The sequence below is a fragment of the Malus sylvestris genome, chromosome 3 (assembly GCF_916048215.2).
Source record: "Malus sylvestris chromosome 3, drMalSylv7.2, whole genome shotgun sequence".
Lineage (NCBI taxonomy): Eukaryota > Viridiplantae > Streptophyta > Magnoliopsida > Rosales > Rosaceae > Malus > Malus sylvestris.
Genome location: NC_062262.1, coordinates 29,801,664 through 29,823,447, shown reverse-complemented (window position 1 = coordinate 29,823,447; position 21,784 = coordinate 29,801,664). Strand labels below are relative to the sequence as shown.

The window sequence follows — 21,784 nt, the reverse complement described above, 5'->3', positions numbered from 1 at the left end:
AATCTAAGGGCTTTTATGTAGGCCAAAATTTTGCTACAAGCCATTTGTTTTTCTTCAAATTAAGGAACTTGGAGCACAAAATAACAAGTTAGTTATGTGATGGTGTTCTAGTACCACAAAATAATTTTTTTTACATAAGAAAGAGATCAATCATAGAAATGGTACTCGATATCACAAAGTTTTTGAAATTAAACAACTTAAATCTTGAATAACTTAAAATTAGACAATCAAATATATACCAACTTTGTTGTGTTTAATAGTTCTTTTAAGGTGATTTTACATTAATGAAGAAAATAAAAAAGTTCTTGGTGACTTTCAAAGCAATTGCTTCTCCGAGTAGCCAGCGTTGCTTTCAAACATTTTTCAGAGGAAGTATAGCCTTACATTCCCATGTACATTATTTTTCCATCTTTTTATCTACGAGTAGGGAAGAAAGATATACATATATATATATATATATGTGAATTGTTATTAGCATTCTAAAAATTTCATTTTATACTTCAAACTTTCTATATTAGGAAAAAAATATACACTTATGAGGAGTGTAGAATGAGATTTTTGAAGTACCAATAATACTTCATATATGTCACAGCCCGTCCCGGAAAATTATTCTCATGGATGGGAAATGTCGAGAATACCCTTAAATGTTTCATGGGATTTAATATTAGGGTTTATTTGGTTGCCCTAGCTTAATTTTGGATAATTTGGGACTTAGACTTTTTGTTTGGTTGTAGATGTGGGTTTGGTGATGTGTCAGTGTGAGGACCACACACACACACCCAAAACTTCCTCTCTCTCTCACCCTTCCGTACTCTCTCGGACACACACTCTCTCTCTCTCTCTTCTTCTCTCTTGTACGGACTACACCCAAAACCCATCGAAAGTGTGAAGATCGAGGGTATGAAGCACACCATTGTGTTCGTGAGAACCATACGAGTTGAATGGTACCATTTTCAGGTAAGAACTCCATTGGTTTATCGAAAAACCACATTTGTACACTAAAAAGTCAAACCTGCTACTATTCACTTTACCTTTTATTTTGTCCTTATCATTAAAACTCAAAGTTTTCAAGCCATTTTCATTAGTTTTTCTTATTAATAAAGATAGACCCACATATATTGATGTGCAACTTCGAATTGAATAGCTTTGCATTTTGGATTCTTGTAAGTTTCTTATAATCTAAGGGCTTTTATGTAGGCCAAAATTTTGCTACAAGCCATTTGTTTTTCTTCAAATTAAGGAACTTGGAGCACAAAATAACAAGTTAGTTATGTGATGGTGTTCTAGTACCACAAAATAATTTTTTTTACATAAGAAAGAGATCAATCATAGAAATGGTACTCGATATCACAAAGTTTTTGAAATTAAACAACTTAAATCTTGAATAACTTAAAATTAGACAATCAAATATATACCAACTTTGTTGTGTTTAATAGTTCTTTTAAGGTGATTTTACATTAATGAAGAAAATAAAAAAGTTCTTGGTGATTTTCAAAGCAATTGCTTCTCCGAGTAGCCAGCGTTGCTTTCAAACATTTTTCAGAGGAAGTATAGCCTTACATTCCCATGTACATTATTTTTCCATCTTTTTATCTACGAGTAGGGAAGAAAGATATACATATATATATATATATGTGAATTGTTATTAGCATTCTAAAAATTTCATTTTATACTTCAAACTTTCTATATTAGGAAAAAAATATACACTTATGAGGAGTGTAGAATGAGATTTTTGAAGTACCAATAATACTTCATATATGTCACAGCCCGTCCCGGAAAATTATTCTCATGGATGGGAAATGTCGAGAATACCCTTAAATGTTTCATGGGATTTAATATTAGGGTTTATTTGGTTGCCCTAGCTTAATTTTGGATAATTTGGGACTTAGACTTTTTGTTTGGTTGTAGATGTGGGTTTGGTGATGTGTCAGTGTGAGGACCACACACACACACCCAAAACTTCCTCTCTCTCTCACCCTTCCGTACTCTCTCGGACACACACTCTCTCTCTCTCTCTTCTTCTCTCTTGTACGGACTACACCCAAAACCCATCGAAAGTGTGAAGATCGAGGGTATGAAGCACACCATTGTGTTCGTGAGAACCATACGAGTTGAATGGTACCATTTTCAGGTAAGAACTCCATTGGTTTATCGAAAAACCACATTTGTACACTAAAAAGTCAAACCTGCTACTATTCACTTTACCTTTTATTTTGTCCTTATCATTAAAACTCAAAGTTTTCAAGCCATTTTCATTAGTTTTTCTTATTAATAAAGATAGACCCACATATATTGATGTGCAACTTCGAATTGAATAGCTTTGCATTTTGGATTCTTGTAAGTTTCTTATAATCTAAGGGCTTTTATGTAGGCCAAAATTTTGCTACAAGCCATTTGTTTTTCTTCAAATTAAGGAACTTGGAGCACAAAATAACAAGTTAGTTATGTGATGGTGTTCTAGTACCACAAAATAATTTTTTTTACATAAGAAAGAGATCAATCATAGAAATGGTACTCGATATCACAAAGTTTTTGAAATTAAACAACTTAAATCTTGAATAACTTAAAATTAGACAATCAAATATATACCAACTTTGTTGTGTTTAATAGTTCTTTTAAGGTGATTTTACATTAATGAAGAAAATAAAAAAGTTCTTGGTGACTTTCAAAGCAATTGCTTCTCCGAGTAGCCAGCGTTGCTTTCAAACATTTTTAAGAGGAAGTATAGCCTTACATTCCCATGTACATTATTTTTCCATCTTTTTATCTACGAGTAGGGAAGAAAGATATACATATATATATATATATATATGTGAATTGTTATTAGCATTCTAAAAATTTCATTTTATACTTCAAACTTTCTATATTAGGAAAAAAATATACACTTATGAGGAGTGTAGAATGAGATTTTTGAAGTACCAATAATACTTCATATATGTCACAGCCCGTCCCGGAAAATTATTCTCATGGATGGGAAATGTCCAGAATACCCTTAAATGTTTCATGGGATTTAATATTAGGGTTTATTTGGTTGCCCTAGCTTAATTTTGGATAATTTGGGACTTAGACTTTTTGTTTGGTTGTAGATGTGGGTTTGGTGATGTGTCAGTGTGAGGACCACACACACACACCCAAAACTTCCTCTCTCTCTCACCCTTCCGTACTCTCTCGGACACACACTCTCTCTCTCTCTCTCTTCTTCTCTCTTGTACGGACTACACCCAAAACCCATCGAAAGTGTGAAGATCGAGGGTATGAAGCACACCATTGTGTTCGTGAGAACCATACGAGTTGAATGGTACCATTTTCAGGTAAGAACTCCATTGAAAACTCGTGAAATCCGAACCCCGATTTGAGGTACTATTCATGCTCACGTAAAATGTTGATTTTTAGGGAATTTTAAGGACATATGAAGCTTTAGGAGGTCCTAAGGAGGCTCGGAATGGTTCATTGGGTGAAATTGGACGTCTGGATCGGGAGTTTCAAGCTTGGCCGGATTTTGTGGAATTTCTCCGGCGAGATTCCGTGACTTTTGGAGCTTCAAATTGGTAAGGAAATGTTCTTCAAGTTGTAAGCTTCATTTTGGTGCAAATTTCGTAGGAAATGGATGAAAAATGAGTGAGATATAACGATTTGAAAAATTCCCAGTTTTCCGGCGACAACGACGGTCGCCGGAGTCTAAGGTTGAAGACGACGGAATATTCCGTCAATTCTGACGGAATATTCTGACGTCGTCAGTTAATTTTAACGAAATCTGTTAGGATTTAGCGGAATATTCCCTAACTGTCGTTACTGTTTCCTGCGTGTGGCCGCGCATCTTGTTGTGCACTCGCCGGCGCGTGGTCGCCCGTGGGTGGATGAAAAATTATTTTAAAAATTTGGGGACGATCCTGAGATTGTATAGGTCACTATGGTATATTCATATACCCAATTTGAGCTATGTATGAGAAGTTATTAGCTAGTTTTGCCTATGTGCTTTAAATAACGTTTTTATAGTTAATTCGCATATAGGTGAGACTTATCCCGAGGACGAGCGGGTTCAAGGGTGACTTGGGGGCTACAACCCTTCAACATACCCGTGAGTGGGCTTTTGGTTTTCAGTATATATGTATATACTTGATATTTTCCAAGAAATATGTGTTTAAATGAAAGTATGCCTTACATGCCATGCATATGAAATTATATTTCATATATGAATTGGTATATGATCCATTATATATATAATTGTGGTGTTGTGGACGCTCAGGTAAGCTCAGGTGAGTTATGTTTGGTTATGTGAATTATCAATGATGTGATATGTGATTGAATAACGTTGAGCTCATCAAACTGCACCTAGGATGATTGTGATTTTAGCCAGAGATATGGCACATGCCTATTTATTATGTCACCTCCCGCACTATATGCTCATATTGGATCCAATTTAGGTGCACAGTCCTGTCGCATAGACCATCTTAGGTGGTTCCGACTCGTAGGTGACTAGCGATTTATCGTCCAACTATTATGTGTGAGTAGTATTGAGCATGATTATATTACACCCATTATTGTCGTACAGACCTTTTCATTTGGTTCCGACACTTGTGCAATATTATGTGTGAGTAGTATTGAGCATGATTATATTACACCCATTATTGTCGTACAGACCTTTTCATTTGGTTCCGACACTTGTGCAATATAGTGCCGTATAGGTCATTATAGTGACTTTGGCTAGATTGACTTTTGAGCTATGAATTCAGCCGTACAGACTACCACAGGGGTTCCGGCTAACATGTTATATTTATATGAAATTATTCTTACCTGAATTGCTTACTTTGTTATATCTTGGCATGGCATACATATGAATATGATTATGTGAAGCATGATTTGAATTGATATAATTACATAAATATTTATGTATATGCATATATCTTGATTCTGGGAAAAATTATACATGTTTTACAGCGAGGGGTTATATATGTTGATAAATGAAATGGTTTTGTAAAACATTTGTTTTTGCCCACTCACGTTTCCTGTTTTGCGCTCCTCCAGGTTTTAAGTAAGCTTGCTGTCGGTGGCCTTAAGGATTTCGACAGTTCTGACATATTTAAACAATAGTAGGACATCCTTGATACTGTATAACTAGTACTTGTCCTACTGGACTGCACCTAGACTTATTATGCTCTGATTATGAGTATTTACTTTCGTAATTGACTCCTAACACTTCTCGCTTTCTAGTGCACTCTAGTAGTTTTAGTTTTTAATTATTTGTATATTTCTTATCTTAATTGCTTCCGCATTGTGCACATGGCTACGTCACCCTCATGTGATGGCCATCATGCCTTGATCTCGATCGGGGTGTGTCACTATATATATATATATATATATATATATCATTGCACCTGTCCTCCTCATACTCTACTTTCTGTTTAACAGTCTTGCTCTTCTAAGGTCATCATTTTGAAAATCTATGAGGATCAAATGCATATTGGCCACAAAATCATATTAGTTTATGTCCAAATGCTTAAAATATTTGACAACTTAATAAACTAATATTTTAAGTTGGTTTTGCTTTATTAAATTATCAAATAATTTAAGTCTTTGGATGTAAACTAGTATAATCTTATAGCTAATATGCATTTGGTTCCGCCTAAGCCTTAAAAATGAGGACTTTAGACCATCTCAAACCGAACAAGGGCCAGAGGGTTCGTTTTAGCCCTTTGGCCTTCTAAGATATTAATATTTTAATGAACAGTATATGGTCATATTTGCCTCCATCTCCAACCGAGGGCCAAAGCGTCATAGGACTCTTTTTAGCCCTGTCACAAAAAATCGTCTCCAACTGATGGCTAAACATAAATTATTATTTAAATTTAAAAACAACAACAACTTATATTTAAAAACTAAAAATTAAATTTAAAAACAACATTAACTTAAATTTAAAACTACAAGAACTTAAATTTAATATCCATAATCAACATCATCTTCATCATCTGCCATTGTAGGAGTATAGTCAGAGGTAAACAACCGTCGCCGGGTCATAATATCTTTTTTTTTTTTTATCAAAATAGGCCTTACTCATTGGAGTGTAATTCGAAGTGTTCATTTCCATATTCTTATCATCCATCTCTTCTTATATTTGTTTGGCCTGTTCTTCATGCCTACGGTTCCTTTCTTCCACGGCAATGGCATTTTGCTCCGCCATTAATCGCAATGAGGCTGCCACTTCCTATTGAGCGGCGTAATCATCATTTGCCTTACCCTTTTCCTTCAACCTTCGAGCTTTGTTTCGTCCCATAGCCCTAGGTATGGAACCTTCACCCGAAGACGAATTTTCTACCCTAATGGCAGGAGATCCATCTTCATCCATATCTGCAGCTGAGGATGTAGTTCCGAACATTGGTGTAGGAGCTACTCTATGTTGAGGTGGATCTTCAAATAACACCCAATCTTTACAAATTTCCCAACAACTGTGAAACTGAAAGGGTTTCAAGCTGCCCTCCATATGCAATTCCTCCGCTTGGCGTACCTAGAAAATATAATTACAAAAATTAAAGGAAATTAATTTATGAAATTAAATGTAATATAATTAAATATATTTACAAAAACTAAGGGAAAGTAATTCATGAAATTAAATGTAATATAATTAAATATTTAAAATAAATTGTGAAAACACTTACTTCGTCGTAGTAGTTAGCGCCGCTTATATGTTTACTTGCGGCTGCTAACAGTGCTTGATGCCATCTGTTCAAACTTGGGTGAAGATGTTTTTTTCATCTTGAAGAACAACTCTCATGGTTTCGGATATTTAGTGGAACGGTGCCTTCGTAGAAATCTAAGTATTTTTTGGACACACGAGTCCAAACACTTTCACTTGTTTGAGAACTCTCCCTCACACTATCTTCCGACACACATCTATAAGCCTTGCAAAGAGCTTCATCTTCTTTTCGGGTCCAAGCCCTACCTTTCATTGCAGACGAGGCCATTTGAAAATTATTGAAAGAATTGAAGGAACTATTTTTGAAAGAGGTAAGAAAATATGAGAATTGAAATGGTGAAAAATTTGTGTGGAATGGTGAATGAATGGTTTAGGTATTCATAGGAAAAAAATGAGAATTTTAAGAATTAAAAAAAATATATTTGGCCCAAAAAAAAAAATCAACAGTAACTAACGTCAGCTAGCCGTTGCATTTGAAATTTGGCTTAGAATTCCTATCGGATATAACCGATAGGATTGATGAGATTTCTAGCCAGCCCTTTGGCCCTTTCAGATTTTGTGGGGCCCACGAGCCCTCTGGCCTAACCCTCGGTTGGAGATGATTTTTGGGCCTTTTTTGGCCCTCTGGACTCTTCGGTTGGAGATGATCTTAGGTGAGCAAGACTCTTCTGTTAAACCATGTCCAAATCAAAGTTTGTAGGTGTAGTTAGTGAATTTAAAGGGACCAAAATAGAAATAAACGTTCACCAAAAAATAAAGAAATAAACAAAAAAGGCTTAAAATTCTTAAGGTTAACATTTTATTATGGTTAAAATTTCCGACATGATTTTTATCAAAGCCCACTAAATATCTTATCATCTTCATACGAATTATTGATACATATAATCAATAAATATCGTACTTTAAAAAAAAGAAAAATAAAAGTGATTCATTGTTAATAGAAGGAACAAATAAATTTGACCACAGGAGAAAGAGTGGGGGTTTGAGCGTAGCGGAGCAAGCTATATATGAAATCGGATTTTGGATTTTTCAATGTCATTGGTTGTAGTAAATGGAAAACTGGAAACTGACATGAGCAACTAAACCCACTCATTCTCAAATGAGATTGAGTCCATTCATCCCCTGACTTCATCAATGGTTCATAAATAATGTATTTTTGCCTGGTTGGTCTTTAGGATTGGATTATAAATTATAATGAATAACCTCCTATATGTTTTGAGTGCACTGAAACGAGAATCTTTTTATTTATTATTTATTTTTATAAGTTCATAAGACACCTATCCTCCCGTAAAAGTGAGAACCCACAATGACCAAATGATCAAAGAAACCGACAACAAGGACAAAATGAAATGTCACGAGCATGAGCAGAGGCAACAAAATTTGGAATCGTAGACCACTAGTGATAAGCATACCTATCTGTTCTAAATGAAGCTAAAGATCGCAACCTAATTTCCTTCTTGATAAATATGTGTACATATAAACCACATTTGACAAGGTTGTCATAAACAATTCTTCCAATCCACCATAAGGAACCAAGGGATTGCATTAGGAGCCTTGAAAAGATAATGCGGGTTCTTACATGTAAGAAACAATTCCATATTGTAGAAATACAATTTGATGTCCCTTTAGGAACACAATATGGGTGGAAAATAATAAGTTGATACGTGTGGAAAATCTTTTTGGCTTAAATGTTAAAATGGTCCCTGTGTTATAGCTATTTGGCAAATTTAGTTTTCGTGTTTTCAATTTGGGCAATTTAGTCCTCATGTTTATCTCCGTTAACCAAATAAAGATGTTCCATTAAATCTTTATTAGAAAATTGGCTTAAAATTCACAATGGTCATTGTGTTTTAATCATTGGCTCAATTGGTCTCCGTGTTTTAAATTTGGCCAATTCGGTCTTTGTATTTATCTCTGTTAGCCAATTAAGGACATTCCATCTCTGTTAAAAAATTCATAGATTATTATACTTATTTATAAAATTATCTATTTGATTTAAAATAATTAAAAATGAAATAAAATAAAAAAGTTAAGAGAAAACTTATTCTCCTCCCAACTCCCCGACCTCCTCCCCAACATTCTTTCTTCTCCCAATTTTCTTGCAACGCCCCCCCTCCCTAATTTTCTATGTCACAACCTTAATAATTTTCAGATTGGAAGTTTTATCTCTTATATGTGTCATTTCTCATTGATTTTCATTTTTCTCTTCTGTAAATTTAAATTTAAATAAAGAGAGAGGGTAATATATGGCTCTCTCAATTGCAGTTTGTTTCTCTATTATATAGTTGGAGACAAGGTTGTCGGAATTAATTTCTTGAGACTATGATGGTGGAACTTACGCTGTAACATGTGAGGTTGGGGTGGATCTAGGGACATATTCGTCGGGTTGCATGCATGTGTGGCTAGGGTTGGGTAGAATAGGTTCTAATACATATTTTTTTAATTTTGAAATCATATTTCTTTCTATTTTACTTGAAAATATTTTTTCTGTAATAGGTTATAATATTTTTATAAATTTACTCTTCTTGAAGTATTGTGGCCAATTCACATTAATAGATTATTTACAAGAAAATTAGGGGCTGATTGTAACAGATGGTGGATGAGGGCTTGCGATGATGGCGGAGGAGGGATCAACCGAAGCGACGACCGAGGGATCAACATAATCGACGGTTGATGGTGACGAAGATGTGGCCATTTTGGCATGTCTCTTGCGAGGTTGAAAATATTTTGATATTTTGGGGAAATAATGTGATTTCGATAGTCATTGATATGGATGTGTTGCAACGATTTAGAGCTATAGTATATCCTTCCATTGGGCCATGCGCTTGAAGTGAGTCGCATTGAAGTTGAAGGGTTCTCTTTACAAAGGCAGATTCTCTGCCCTCCCATTTCCCGTACCCTTCTGTTTGTGTGGTCACAGTTAAGCCACGTCAACATTTTATATTACTATTCATTTTTATCTTATTATCTCTATAAAAAAAATAATATAAAATGTTGACGTGGCTTAACCGTGACCACACAAAACAGGAGGGCACAGAAAGTGAGAGAGGAGAGAATCTGCCTCCTCTCTTTACACCCAAAACTCCTCTTCAGACACCTAGCCCATACCTTATCCGAATTTTCTACTTTTTAATCTACAATTTAAAACATTTTCTTTTTCTTCAAAGAAATGATAGCATCTACACTAAGGAGATGGGAGAGTGGGCTAAACTTCACAATGAGTTAGCAATAATATGGTTCAAATTCGCATTTGACGAGAAACGAACCTAAGACATTTCACTTACAAGTGAATATGAATACCATTAGACCGTAGTATTAAGTGACAATCTATAATTTAAAACCTTAGACCAAAAAATAGAATAAGCTATCAACCTTCCTTATTTGTATCTATTTTTGTTCTGAACAACTCTCCATATCAAGGCGCCAACGCAAGGAGGAGAAGGAACTAGAGTTTGAATCATTAACCATTTTCCCCAAATAAGCAAAACTCTATCCTCCTGCTCCTTTTGATTCCCAAACATCCTTATCTCATTTCCATCGAACTTAAATTATAAAACTCGATTCTTGTTGTTGGTGAAACATATGATGGGTGGACATGGAAGGTTGAAATACCTTAAATTATAATATGTGCATCATTTTTTTTTTCCAAGAAAACATATTAACCTTAGCAGCTATTCATCTTGTAGTGTGTGTAATAGTAACAGGTATGGTGATACTTTTGCAGTAGCCAAAAAAAAATTAGGAAGTGATTTTCTCACTCAATTTTTTTCTTCTACATATGTTTTTCGCAGCGAAGATTCAATTACTCGAAACAAAATTAATGGACAAAAATATTAAAAAAAAAAGTGAAAATAGAAAACCGAGAGTTTAAGAATCGCTACAGTAATAATTTCTCACTTTGTTACTTTATCAATTCCTACCTTTGTGCTTATCAGCAGAAAAAGCATACCTTTTTCATTTTGTAAATCAGCAAAAAATGCCTACCCTTTTCTTTTTGCTAATCAGTAGGTAATATTTTCTTTTTATTTAAAAAAGCTCTTTTTCAGCTTCAATCCCAAGAGTGGTTGGGATCCTCTACACTCATCCTACACTTGAGCCTCACAGTTCTTTCCCTTAAAAGCCGCCACGTCAACACCATGACCCACCCTCACTCAAATGTCAAATTCCCATTGGCAGTTAGAAGAAATGTGCAGCCTAAGGGAACCGGATCCCTTCCGGACCCAAAGGAACTGAGCCTAAGAATCAAATGATCCAGATCATTGAAATTTGATCCAACAGTTACAATTATTATAATTTTTAAAAGGTCATGTTTGTAGTTGAAATTCACCACAAATAGAAAAATCCCTCCACTGACAATCAGCTATTCAGCATGTTGTAGTTGCTGAAATATCTCAATCGAGATCCATTCCTCCACTGACAATAAGTAAGGTTGGCTTCTGATTAGTTTGCTCTGCTTTCTGGGATTTGTAAAGTGAGACTTTAGGGTTTAGGGTTTTTGATATATATGTGATCTTTTCATAGTATTTTATTGAGCAAATTGTGGTTGAATATAATGGAATTTTGTTTTGTTCTATGATACAAGCGATATTCTAAACTGCGAACAAGAGGATTTAAACTCGGTACATAAGAGAGCACATCTTATCTTGCTAATGTGACTACGCTCACGTCTTGAAGTTTATGTGTGTAGAGAAGAAAGACTAGGGTTTTACTTGGGGTTTTAAGCTATGGGGTTATCTGGGTTTTTCCTAATATGTATGCTCCACTCTGTTGTTGCTTTGATTTGTGGAGACTTGATGATGTTTTACTCTTATGAATGAATTCTCTGTGTTCATCCATGGCCATGATATAGCAAGCAAGCTCCAAGGATCAACGCCTCACGACTGGCTTTTGATCCGAACTGCGGATTCCTTATCCGGTCTGCTTCTATTTGCTATTAGATTTTTTAGAATGATGGGAAATGCATTTACTTATGTCCTTAACTTGGTTTTACGATTTATGTCTTTCATTTGGTTTTACGACAACGTGTGACAAATTAATGTAATTCACATCTATATTTTTTAGAATTTGTAAATAGAGTACAACATACAATTAGAAGGCCATTTTTAACATTGTTTTGGCAGTTTGTGCTACAATTTTATATTGACGTTAGATTAATTTGTTTGATAAGATAAAAAAAAAAAAAAGAGTCAATTTGATAAAAGCTATAAAAAAATATTTAAAATTAAAAAGAAATGAAGAGCATGTTTGGTACTTTACTTGAATGCAACTTTTTAAACTAAAAAACAATTTTTATGTTTTAGGCCTTAAAAACTTGTTTGGTAGAACTATTTTTAAAAACTTAACTCAAGACTAACTAAAAAAATGTAGTCTATTATCTAAAAAAGTGAGTTTTTAGAATTTTTAAATTTAAACTCAATCATTTCTTTTCTCTCCCTTCTACCCCCTCACTCCAAATCTATCTTTCCATTTTCTTCTTTCTCTCTCCACTTTCTCTTATTATTATTATTTTTTATTTTTACCTTTTTCGTCTCTCCTCTAATCCACTCTCTCCATTTTCCTGATTCTTTCTCTCTATCTCCACCGATCCTCTCACTTCTTTCTCTTTCCTCCAATCATCTCTTACTTTCTTTCCTCCTCTTTCCTCTTTCTCTCTCAACCCCTTCTTTTTGATCTCTTTGTCCTGTTTAAGTTGTAAGATTTAAATTTTAACTCGCATACCAAACAAGTTTTTGAGTTTTAAAGAAAATTATTTTCAAGAAAAATTTGAGAAATTATAAAAAATTTCAAATAAAATACCAAACAAGCCCGAAAGTTTTCAGCATATTTTTTGTAGGCCTGCAGAGCCCAAGACAAGGGTTGACCCTTCGACTCATACGCGGCCCAGTTTTAGCCTTGAAATTTTGAGCGGCCAATTTCGTCTACAGAGAACAAACACCTTTTCTCTGCTCCCACTTTCTGCCTTCAAGAAAACGCAAAGCTTCTTCCTTTCAGCTTCTCCTCCTCCTTCCTTTTCCGCGGTAAGTAATTCCTTCCTTGTCTCATACATTTCTGTTACCAATTTCGTTACTCTTCTGAGACATATTTACTTGTCCATCCAATAAATTATGTATGTAAAGTTCCAAAATCTCTGTGGTTATGGCTGTGTTGTTGTTTGATTAGATGGGTTGCTTTACTTTTCATCTGGGTTTTCTGCTTTGCCTTTGTATTTAATATTTATAGTTTCTGCCGCTTTTGGTGAATATGTAGTATTTATGCGGGAGTTTGCTTGTAGTAACAAAGTGCCCACCGTATGTTTGAAGAAATGCCCGAGTGGGTGTTGGATAAAGGACGTGTCTTGAATCTTGATTGAAATCCGGAACCTTGGTGAAAAAGTTTATTTCTTCATCTGGGTTTTTTGTTTTGGGATCCTGTGGATTTGTGCTCGTTTGGAGAAGTAGGGTTTAGGGTTTTTGCTTTTCGGTTGATTTCCTCACTTTTACATGAGCTAGTGTCTAGTGATTAGGGTAATCCGTGATTAACGTATTTTACGGGGTGTTTTTCTATAAGTTACGACGCCATATCTCTCTCTTCCATTCAATCTGTTTAGGTATGATATGGTGCATACCATCCTTAATGAATACATGTTGATCATTGAGGCTGCTCTGAGTGAAGCTGATGTTCTTTGTTTTCTTTCTTGTTTTTTAGTAGCATATTTCTGTTAGGTCTTGAAGAACTTTGAGAAATGGGTGGACTGCCGGCAGAAAATACTTCCTCTGCCTTGGTTTTGCAAAGGTCACAGCCTAATCAAGGATCAGCAGTCACTACTCCTGCCCTGGACACAAAGCCGAAGAAGAAGATCTGCTGTGCTTGCCCGGATACTAAGAAGCTGCGAGATGAATGCATTGTAGAACATGGTCAAGATGCTTGCACAAAATGGATCGATGCTCATCTCAAGTGCCTTCGTGCAGAGGGCTTCAATGTTTGAAATTTCCGGATGGTTAAGATAATAAATTGAAGGCTACGCTCAACAGTTTTGAAAGGAAACCATTTACTTTAGGTTTAGACATACAACATGGTAATATTTGAACGTTGGTGAATAATACAAGAAAGAAGAGCTTCTGTAGTTCTGTCTGCAACCATATTTGACTTGTATTTACTTAAATTTTACTGAGACTTACACCCTTACAACATGTGAGCTTAATATATGCTATTGTCTTGGCTAATTGTAAGGCTCGCTCGAATTAGTTTATCATTCAAATATTCGTAAATTCCTTGATGAACTAATGCCTTGCTAACCTCTTATTCACGAGGACTAACATAAATAAACATACACGCCTAGTTGGTGTTGTCTTAAACGAATCAAGCGATGTCATGCGGCTATGCGTTTCATTTCATGTAAATCCCTTTGCCTAGTCACACCACCCATACAGTGAAATGGGATTTCTATTTCTGCGTTTTGTGCCATTCGTTTTGGTGGCTCAAAGGAAGAGCAAAAGGAATCAAAACATCTTCAAATGCGAAATAAAATGATTGAGCATTCTAATCGTCTCCCATTTAATACCAATCCCAAGATCCAAAAGGGTTTCAAATAAGAACATATTGGACATATCCGTCATATTTTATTTCATTTTTATGTAACGGTGATAACGGAGGGATAATCGAACATCAAACCTCAGATCAAAGGGTAAATTAAGCTACTTGAGCTATAAGTCCATTGTTATCCACAATATTGTATGCAAGAATACATCTATTACTTTCCTATCTGCAATTCCTTGATTAATTGCAGCTATGATGTGAAGCAAAATTATGGTTAGGGAGAAAATAAAATGGAATTAAGAGAGCCAAAGCATGTATTCTAATAATATCATTTCATAACATCACAAGGCCACGAACATGGCGATTACATGACACAATCACAGAGACAGTGACAGGTTTTCACAGACACTACATGTCACTCAACAGACACAAATACTATAAACAAACCAAAGACAAAGCCACAACGTTGTTTTCCCACAAACACTTTATTCGTTTACATCTTTAATTTGGTTGTATGGGTTTAGTGACCACAGGTGCAGCTCACACATGAGCAGCCTGTGCCACACTTGCACTTTCCGTCGTGCTCGGCGGCAGGAGCATCCACGAAGACGGTGTCCATGGAGCTGCAAAATTAATCAAAACTCTCCACAATTAGTCTTAAGGAAACAAAGAGAAGAAAAGTTAATTCTTAAAATGTATTGAAGTTTATGACAAAAGTACCGGTTCTCAGTCTCAACGATCACCAAGTCGTAGCTGTTTCCCTTCTTCCTGCGATTTAAAAAATTGGCATTTTAAAGCTTTGAAGGCATGTATGCACCAATTAGATCGAAAAAAATGAATCCGAAACAGCAGATCTTCAACGTCAAGAGGAGAAATACTGTTGAATTATAAGTCTCTAGCTGATTGAGTATTAGAAATAAGATGAGTTTAATGTGTGTATTCATTTGAGCATATCTGCCAAGTGTAGAGTTAAAATGATGTAAGGCCATGAGTGCCATGTGGTGTTTGATCCATGTAATTAGGTTGATGAGTGACTAAGATTAAAAGTAGTGTTTTGTGTGGTCCTAAAGCTAAGGCTACCAGTTAAATGTAAAGCAGTGTTAGTGCGCATTTTTCAGAGTAGTACAAATTATTCCTCTGCAAGATTTTTGCATGTGTGAACAAGAAAAAAAAAAAAAAAACTTTTCGGTTCAACTTCTTCTATCTTTGTTTTGCTTCTGTTCAGCATTTTCAGAGAAAAACATCCAGCTAAATCAAGGAACACTAACATGGCCTCAGAGCTTGGTTTCGATTAAGATCTGGGCGTGTTTCTGTGAGCTCAAACATCACCGTTTCTGGTTTCGGTGAAGTTTGCCGGAGTTTGTCTGTGACCTAAAGAACTACGTGTTTCTGGATTCACACAAGCTCACGATGGCTGGATCTGGGAGTGCTGAAGTGAGGACCCCGATCTTCTCCGGTGAGAACTACGAGTTCTGGAGAATCAAAATGGTTACCATTTTCAAGTCATATGGACTGTGGAATCTGGTGGAAAAAGGGATTTTGGTTTCCGATTCGAAGAAGAAGAAAGCTAAGACTGATGAAGATACAGATGTTGATGCTGACGATGATGAGAAAATGACTGCAATCTTCATGAAAGATGCAAAAGCTCTCGGAATCATTCAAAACGCAGTCTCCGATCAGATTTTCCCTCGAATCGCAAACGCAGACTCGGCAAAAATGGCATGGGATCTGTTATATGGCGAATATCACGGTGGGGATCAGGTAAGATCTGTGAAACTCCAGAATCTTAGAAGAGAATTTGAATATACTAGAATGCGTGATGATGAATCCTTGACTGGGTATCTTACTCGTTTAAATGATCTGATTAATCAAATGAAAACGTTTGGTGAAACTCTGTCAAATGAGAGATTATTACAGAAGGTATTAATCAGTCTCACTAAGATATATGATCCTATATGCTTAGTGATAGAATACCAAATGTTTAGAATCTGTTGAACTACAAGAGGTACTAGCCATATTGAAGAGTCAAGAGCAGAGGTTTGATTTGCATTCTTCAGATGCAACTGAGAGAGCATTTTCTTCTCTTACTGTTAGTTCAAAAGGGCAGAATCGAAGTTATGCTCAGTCTAGTACTTTTAAACCACAGAGAAATTGGAATCAAAAGGTTAAGAAATGGGATTCAAAACCAAAGTTTCAGCAAAAATCATACACAAATATTGCACAATATAGTACTTCCTCACAAGTTATGGGTCAAGAAAGTGTAAAACCTCAATGTAAAGTGTGTTCAAAGTTTCATTATGGTGAATGTAGATATAAGGGGAAATCCAAGTGCCATAACTGTGATAGATTTGGTCATTGGCCCAGAGAGTGTACTGTTGGAAAGTCTATTCAAAAGGCAAACTGTGCAAGTCAAATGGAAGTGACAGGAAACTTATTTGATGCAAATTGTGCAGTTGCTGAGACTAAGGTTAATGGAGATTGGTACATAGATAGTGGCTGCAGTAATCATATGACAGGAAATGTTGATCTTCTTGTTGATGTGAATACAAATGTTGCAGAGAAAGTTCAAATGCCAACAGGAGTGTTAGTTAATGTGGCAGGAATGGGATCATTGGAAATTGAGACTAACAGAGGAAGAAAATACATTCGAGAAGTCATGTATCTACCTGGTTTGAAAGAGAATCTATTTAGTGTAGGACAAATGGATGAGCACGGATATTATCTTGTGTTTGGTGGACATATGTGCACTGTTTTTGATGGTCCTTCTCTGAAATGTCAAATTATCCGTGTAAAAATGAAAGAAAACAGGTGCTATCCTCTATCTCTACGGCCTGAGAAACAACTTGTGTTGAAAACCAGTTTTGCTCATTGTTCTCTGACTTGGCACAGAAGATTAGGCCACCTACACTTTGGTGGAATCAAGAAATTGAAGGATAATGACATGGTTCATGGATTACCATATCTAGATGAGTATGACAAAGTGTGTGAAGGTTGTCAATATGGTAAGCAACACAGAGAAAGGTTTCCTAGTGGTCAAGCACAAAGAGCTGGTGCTCCACTTGAATTGGTTCATGTTGATCTGTGTGGACCGATGAGAATCGAGTCTACTGGAGGAAACAAGTACTTCATGTTGCTTGTAGATGATGCAACCAGGATGATATGGGTGTATTTCCCTAGATTCAAATATGAAGCTTTTACTTGTTTTCAGAAATTCAAGGCCATGACTGAGTTGCAAAGTGGAATGAAGGTAAAATGTGTAAGGAGTGATAGAGGAGGGGAGTTCTTATCAAATGAATTCAAGCAATACTGTGACACAGAGGGAATCCAAAGGCAACTGTCTCTATCTTACACTCCACAGCAAAATGGAGTGGTTGAAAGGAAAAACAGAACTGTGATTGAAATGGCCAAGTCTATGCTTCATGACAAAGGAATGCCTTACTATATGTGGGTAGAAGCTGTGCATACTGCTGTCTATCTGTTAAACAGATGTCCTACCAAATCACTGGATAGTATAACACCTTTTGAAGCTTACAGCAAAAGGAAACCATGTATTGCTCATTTGAAGGTTTTTGGCTCAGTCTGTTATGTCCATACTCCATCCGAGCTAAGACACAAGCTAGAACCTAAGAGTATAAAAGGAGTCTTTGTTGGATATGCAAAATGTGAGAAAGGCTATAGAGTATTTGATCCAATCTCTAAGAGACTGATTCTGTCAAGAGATGTTGTGTTCGATGAAAACTCAGCTTGGGATTGGGAAAGAAGCACAGAAAGATATATGTCACTGCTTACTTATGAGTTTGACACTGTGGATACATCAAGAAGTGAGAATAATGAAAATGACCCTCAAGTTTCAAGTGGTTCATCATCTGGCATATTGGAAGAAGTTGCAAGTGATATTGATGATACATAGATCAATTCTCAGTCAAGTGCAGGTGTGAGTGACACCCAGGCATTTGATCATACTCCATTAAAATGGAGAAAGCTGGATGATGTACTTGCTAAATGTAATCTGTGCATTATAGAACCAGAGAATTTTGAAGATGCAGCTAAGGATGAATCTTGGATGAATGCTATGAAGGATGAGCTCTCCATGATTGAAAAGAATGCAACCTGGGAGTTAGTGGACATGCCAAGTAACAAGCCTATAATTGGAGTAAAATGGGTGTTTAAAACCAAACTCAACCTGGATGGAACTGTGCAAAAGAACAAGGCAAGGCTTGTTGCAAAGGGATATGCCCAGAAACCAGGAATAGACTACAATGAGACCTTTGCTCCTGTTGCCCGGTTAGATACAATCAGAACCCTTATAGCATTGGCTGCACAAAAGAGTTGGAAACTCTATCAACTTGATGTCAAATCGGCTTTTTTAAATGGTGTTCTAGAGGAGGAGGTGTATGTCGAGCAGCCTGATGGTTTTGTAGCTAAAAGGGAGGAAGACATGGTATATAAACTTCACAAAGCCTTGTATGGTCTAAAACAGGCACCACGGGCATGATATGGAGAGATCGATACATATTTCTCACAATGTGGTTTCACAAGAAGTTTAAGTGAACCAACACTGTATATCAAGGCAGAAGAGAAAGGCATTTTGATTGTGTCGATCTATGTGGATGACATAATCTATACTGGGAGCAACAAACAAATGCTTGAAGAATTCAAGGAAGACATGAAACGAAAATATGAGATGACTGATTTGGGCCTTCTCCATCATTTTCTTGGAATGGGAATAATTCAAACCACTGCAAGCATTTTCATCCACCAAAAGAAATATGCAAGCTCTCTGTTAGACAAATTTGGTCTAAAAGAGTGCAAACCTGTGCTTACTCCATTAGTTGCAACTGAGAAGTTAACCACGGATGATGGAAGTGATGCTGCAAGTGAAGAGTTATACAGAAGTTTGGTGGGAAGTCTCTTATATCTCATTGCAACTAGGCCTGATATAATGTATGCATCCAGTCTATGAGCCAGATTTATGCACTGCCCTACCAGTAAGCATATTGGAACTGCTAAAAGAGTGCTAAGATACATTAAGGGCACACTTGATTATGGTCTGGAATATGTGAAGGGTAAGAACTCAATGTTAATTGGGTTCTGTGACAGTGACTGGAGTGGATCAATTGAGGACAGTAAGAGTACTTCTGGTTATGCTTTCTCCTTTGGCAGTGGAGTATTCTCATGGGCATCTGTGAAGCAGAATTGTGTAGCTCTTTCCACTGCAGAAGCAGAGTACATCAGTGCTTCAGAAGCAACTACTCAAGCCATTTGGTTGAGATTTGTTCTTGAAGATTTTGGTGAATTTCAAACCGAAGCCACTCCAGTGCACTGTGACAACACCTCAGCAATTGCAATCACCAAGAACTCTGTGTTCCATCAAAAGACCAAACACATTAACAGAAGATACCATTTCATCAAGGACGCACTGAAGGATGGGATCATTGATCTGGTGTACTGTCCAACTAATGAGCAACTAGCTGATATTTTCACAAAACCTCTGCCTAAAGATCGGTTTAATTATCTCAGGAGCATGCTTGGAGTGAAATCAGCTCAAGACTTAAAGGGGAGTGTTGAATTATAAGTCTCTAGCTGATTGAGTATTAGAAATAAGATGAGTTTAATGTGTGTATTCATTTGAGCATATCTGCCAAGTGTAGAGTTAAAATGATGTAAGGCCATGAGTGCCATGTGGTGTTTGATCCATGTAATTAGGTTGATGAGTGACTAAGATTAAAAGTAGTGTTTTGTGTGGTCCTAAAGCTAAGGCTACCAGTTAAATGTAAAGCAGTGTTAGTGCGCATTTTTCAGAGTAGTACAAATTATTCCTCTGCAAGATTTTTGCATGTGTGAACAAGAAAAAAAAAAAAAAAAACTTTTCGGTTCAACTTCTTCTATCTTTGTTTTGCTTCTGTTCAGCATTTTCAGAGAAAAACATCCAGCTAAATCAAGGAACACTAACAAATACCACATACTAGAGCTAAATCATTTCAGTTAAGCCCTCCATCAGTTATTTAATTCGCATTAAGCAATTAAATACCCTATATAATCTTGTTATTAAACGAGTAAACTACTAGTTGGTAACCCTAGTCGAAAACAATTATCAAACCCTTTCTATTAGAGAAAGATTTAGGTGTCACCGAGGATATATCACCATATTCCTATAGCACTTATCACGTATCTTGATTTGATTAGCACTATAGCTAGGGTTTAGTCTTCAGCGATACATCCATGGTGTCATACCTACGAGGATATCCAAGGCCTTCCCATCTGTAGTCTATATACAGAAGAAAGACTTTCATAACACAAATACACTATCATTGTAATAAAAACTGTTTGGGCTGTGTTGTGAGAATAAATTTATTTTTGCTGCTTCACGTTTTTAGTTTTTTTTTCACCCAAAACCGTGAAAATAAGTTGTTTTTAATTATTTACCAAACACCTTTTTGAGTTCAGTACCAAACCAGTATTTAGCCATGCAAGATTTACAGATCCATAACTAAACTGATAAAGAAGCATTACTTACACGCACTGGGTGCTGTCAGCGCAGTTGCAGTTGTCGCACTTCCCCGACATGTTGCAGATGAACTTAGAACTTGGAACTGAAGTGTGTTTTAGGGTTTAGCTCGAAGGGTATTTTGCTTGCTGTATCTCCAATCTGCACCATCGTCCTGAATTTATAGATGCACGGAGAGGGAAGGAGCAAGGGTGATAGTTGCTGGGAGGTGGGGCCTACAGTAGATAGTAAGGTGTAGTTGGGGGCCTCGAGGCATGTGGGAAGCACATGTCTCCCGAGAAACGTCCGAAGGAATCTTGATAATGGAGGGTTTGGTCTGCTATCCTCCTCTCGTGTCAACTTCAGTTCTCTTGTTTACAAGATGACCAAATCACTTCGTGCACGCATATTGAGATATGAATTGAGATATGTATCTCTCTCTCACTCTCAAGTTCTTAACTCATGAATTGGGAAAAGATTATAGATGAATTGTTATCCCTAAAGCTCTTAGTTTGTAGTATAATTAATGGAGATAAGCATGCACTTTGGCCCTTATAAAAGACATATGGGAGAAACTTGAGTGTAATCGACAATATCTCTCATTCTAAATCTCTCATAAAGTGATCAAGAATATCTCCAAAGACTCGGTTTTGTTAAACTATTTTTGAAAGAGTTAAAACTTTTTTAACATGATCAAATATCGTGGAAGCACACATGCATGCTTCTTCAGGAAATATTTTCAAGTGCTTCATGCATAAGTACTTAATTAGTCGCAAATGTTCAGTTTATTGGAGATAATAACTGGCAAGGCGAGGTCGGATATACCCTCCTGCAGTCCTCACTCCCAAAATAACCCCATCCCCCCATCCTCCCCACTCCATCCCCATTCGGCATGGGTTTGGGAAATTGAATCATCTGTATTTTATTGACAGAGATTATATGCAGCAAATTGAAACCGCTTTAGGAGCACCAAAAACTTACTAGTTGATTGTGCTTTATTTTTTATTTTTATCAGCCTTAATGTTCATTGTGATTACTAATTAGATATAGTATAAAAATTACAGGAATATTAAAACTTGAGTAATGCTATT

The 21,784-nt window shown here is 36.2% G+C and overlaps 2 long non-coding RNA genes and 1 pseudogene across 5 annotated transcripts; 2 read left to right on the top strand and 1 right to left on the bottom strand.

The window, feature by feature from the left end:
* The first annotated feature begins 822 nt into the window (after positions 1–822).
* LOC126614899 (uncharacterized) lies at positions 823–5,197 on the top strand. 4 transcript variants are annotated; one of them, XR_007620563.1, is made up of 4 exons: positions 823–957; positions 3,394–3,548; positions 4,012–4,078; positions 5,026–5,197. It is a non-coding gene; the product is annotated as an uncharacterized LOC126614899 (long non-coding RNA). The 4 variants fall into 4 exon arrangements; XR_007620562.1 differs by lacking the exon at positions 823–957 and adding an exon at positions 1,997–2,131; XR_007620561.1 differs by lacking the exon at positions 823–957 and adding an exon at positions 3,115–3,311 and having other exon boundaries at positions 3,997–4,078.
* A 7,289-nt stretch (positions 5,198–12,486) lies between these two features.
* Positions 12,487–13,893, top strand: LOC126614898 (uncharacterized). Its single transcript, XR_007620559.1, has 2 exons — positions 12,487–12,708; positions 13,376–13,893. It is a non-coding gene; the product is annotated as an uncharacterized LOC126614898 (long non-coding RNA).
* A 628-nt stretch (positions 13,894–14,521) lies between these two features.
* LOC126614896 (metallothionein-like protein 3A) lies at positions 14,522–20,881 on the bottom strand (annotated as a pseudogene).
* Positions 20,882–21,784: the final 903 nt, after the last annotated feature.